Source organism: Orbicella faveolata, unplaced genomic scaffold, assembly GCF_042242905.1.
Source record: "Orbicella faveolata isolate gen_17 unplaced genomic scaffold, um_ofav_v1 contig_2, whole genome shotgun sequence".
Lineage (NCBI taxonomy): Eukaryota > Metazoa > Cnidaria > Anthozoa > Scleractinia > Merulinidae > Orbicella > Orbicella faveolata.
The window spans coordinates 32975856-32979545 of NW_028301547.1; the positions used below are offsets into that span (position 1 = coordinate 32975856).

Below are 3690 nucleotides of genomic sequence, written 5' to 3' on the forward strand. Positions count from 1 at the left end.
TTAGTTTAGAGTCCCCGGGACTGGAAAATATCCCCCTATTTGCGGGAAATCGAGCCGAAGTATCCCAAAATCACGCTGCGCGTAAGGCGGTCTCGGCTACTCTTTCAGTGGCGGCTCGATAGGCCCAAAATCGGAAAAAAATCGTATTTTTGGAAACCTACATTTTTGGATTGTCAATCCTTTGTACCTTCATGAAAAACCCATTTTCTGCATTTTTACTGTCCTATTAGCATGCTTTTGAGCATTTTCTCAGGATGTTTGGCCCGTTTCCATGGAAACGAGAGTTGTTTACGCGTCTTTTTTTGAACAAAAAGCAGTGATATTTAGTGAAAATTTCGAGGAAAATTGCGTATGAGAGGCTTGAATACTTCCTGGGGCCTGGGAAGCAGTCTAGTCTTCTTTTGAGGACATTTCAAGTCAACTACATGAGGGAATAATCGTAGAAAACGTGGTCGCTGTTGTTTATGCTTCGTTCGTAAAAGTTATCCTCAGAAATGCCTCCAAAAAAGAAATTTAGAAGCGATAGAAGCAGGAAAAGAAAGTTCACTGGGAACATGTATACCAGGAGAAAGGAATTAGAGTCGAAGGAAGCTTCAGCGGATCAGGAATCGGTCGAAAGAAGCGACGAAGTGGTCTCCGACGAAACAGACGCGTCGCGCTCAAATGTTAGCTTGCCTGCAACTTCATCATCTTTTGCATCGCAAGGAAAGGTTCGCGGACTTTCCAACGAGGAGTCTAAACCTGAAAGTAGTGCAAGCGATGTGGATTCAGCTGAAATGGAAGGTTTTCGTTTTGTTGACATGGCAGTCCTCGGCTCGATTTTCGAATTGTTACTCTGCCCCATTTGTAAGAAGAACCACGTGGAGCTGGAGGAAGATAACGAAAGAAAGATGGGATTTGCTTCCTTGCTATTTGTCAAGTGCCCCGGGAAAAAGTGTGGATTCATAAAAAGATTTTACTCTTCTTCCAGAGTTGGGACTTCGTAGGCATTCGAAGTCAATCGAAGAATTGTTCTAGCATCCAGGAACATTGGTGTTGGGCACCAAGGGCTCGTCAAATTTGCTGGAACTATGAACATGCCTCCTCCCATGAATGAAAATGCCTATAGGGATATTGTTGAAGCTGTGAGGAAAGCTGCTCAGACTGTTTGCCAGCGAAGTATGAGAGCTGCTGTTGAAAATGCAAGGAGCTTCTATGAACCAGAGGAGGATGGTGTTTTTGATATCGGAATTTCAGGTGATGGCACCTGGAGAAGAAGGGGCTACTCATCCCTGTATGGAATAGTCACTGCCATATCCACAGTCACTGGCAAAGTAATTGACATCGAAATAATGTCAAAAGACTGCAAGGAGTGCACAGTGTGGAGGAACAAGGAAGGCACACAGGAGTTTGAAGATTGGTGGGAAGGCCAACAACATCGTTGCCAGGCTAATCACCTTGGGTCATCTGCATCAATGGATTCCACTGGCCTTCTTGCCATATTTCAGCGGTCGGTTGAAAGCTATGGAGTGCGTTATACACCCACCGTCTTGAGCGAATCGTGATTTTGACCAATTTCGCGTTTATTTTTTCCGAAACTTGGGGGATATATTCCAGTCAAAGGGACTCTAAAGTAACTCCTGATGGCCTTGGTTTTCAGTGAAATAAACAGAGCACAACTTTTGAGCTTCTGGGCAGAAATATAGCCCCACTTTACTTTAAGACTGAAAGAGTAGATGAGACCGCCTTACGCGCATCGTAATTTTGGCGAACTGCGAATGGATTTCCCGGAACTTGGGGGATATTTTGCAGTCTCTTGGACGCTAAACTAAGTCCTGATGGCCTTGTTTGGAAGTAAAATGGACACAACAAAACTTTTTGAACGCTCACTTTCTAGCTTGTGGGCCGAAATATAGCCACACTTCACTTTAGGACTGACACAGTAGCCGAGACCACGTTACGCGCATCATGAATTTGATCAACTTCGGCTCGATTTCCCGGGACTTGGGGGATATTTTCCAGTCTCGGGGACTCTAAACTAACTCCTGATGGCTTTGGTTTGCACTGAAAGTGACAGAGCAAAACTTTTTAAACACTCACTTTCGAGCTTCTGCGCCGAAATATTGCCCCACTTCACTTTAAGACTGAAAGAGTAGCCGAGACCACCTTACGCACATCGTGATTTTGACCAACTTCAGCTCGATTTACCGGAACTTGGGGGATATTTTCCAGTCCCGAGGACTCTTAAGTAACCCCTGATGGCCTTGGTTTGCATTGAAATGGATACAGCAAAAGTTTTTGAACGCTCACTTTTGAGCTTCTGGGCCGAAATATAGCCCCACTTCACTTTAAGACTGAAAGAGTAGCCGAGACCGTCTTACGCGCATCGTGATTTTGACCAACTTCTTCTCGATTTTCCGGAACTTGGGAAATACCTTCCACTCCCGGGGACTCTAAACTAACCCCTGATGGCCTTGGTTTGCAGTGAAATAGACACAGTAATTTTTTTTGAGCTTTGAGCTTGTGGGCCGAAATAGAGCCCCACTTCACTTTAAGACTGAAGGAGTAGCCGACACCGCCTTAAGAGCAGCTTCGGGTAAATATCAACTAGACTTGGAAATAGCGAAAAAATCGAATTTCTACAAACTCGCCCAGAATGAAGCCCTACGGGCACTAGTTACAAAAATATCGTTTTAAGTTCAATAAATCAAAAAAAATTTTTTCCGCAATTTTTTCGTTTCGATGCCCTAAATCGGCCAAAATCCATCAAAAACGAGCAGCATATTCAGAGGGTTGTAAACTCAAAAGTAAAAATCTTCATTACAAACTGATTGCAAGTCGTATTTGTACTTCCCTTTTTGTCTATTTAGAGCTAAATAGATCGTTATTTGATTAGAACTTAAATATTTGACGAATTTTCTAAATTAACGACCCAAGACAGCTTTACAAGAAGTCTACATTTAGCCTATTTTCAAATGCTAAAAAGGCGTTCTGGTACACGGCTTTTCCCAAAACGACTAGTTTGGTGTGAAAGAGCATTCTTTCTTCTTCAAATTAGTGAAATAAAATTTTTGGGTAAATAAAATCGCGAGCGCTGAGATAGCGAACAAAATGCAGCACTTCTTCCTGAAAACGTGACCTTTGACCCGAGCGTAACGAAACCGATTACTGCAAGAAAACCCGGAAGAAAAGCAAACGCTTCGTTATTTTGAAACAATTTCTAGTGATATCTCTCCGAAACCATGATTGCAAGAAACTATTTCCAAATATGAAATCTTACAGGGTCAAAAAAGGAGCTAAAGGGCGCATTTTGACACAATAACTTTGTTTGCTGAGAATTGAAGTCAATGACCGTTAACGAATTCCAGTGAAATTTGCAAACTTGAAGTATGTTAGCCGATACTTACCTGAATATTTATATTAATAGAAGAGTCGTCTTCTTGGATTAACCTTCAAAAGAAGCAGGATCCAGATTTGAAAACCTCTAAAAGAGGAAATGTTTAATGTTCCGTGACCTGCCCGCTGCTATAAATTAGCGCAAATTCCATGCACAGGCCGACCGCATGTTTGTCGTAAAACCAACTGAACTCCAGTGACAGTTTCCATGGGCAACCCCAAAATAAACAATCCCCAAAAATGTAAAGTGAAATTGGCTGTCTTCATGAACAGTTAGAAGCTAGAGGCAAGTTCCATTACCTTTAAAAAGAGCTT

The 3690-nt window shown here is 42.4% G+C and overlaps 1 pseudogene; it reads left to right on the forward strand.

Moving 5' to 3' along the window:
• The first annotated feature begins 398 nt into the window (after positions 1-398).
• Positions 399-1544, forward strand: LOC149112868 (uncharacterized; annotated as a pseudogene).
• The last annotated feature ends 2146 nt before the right edge of the window (positions 1545-3690 follow it).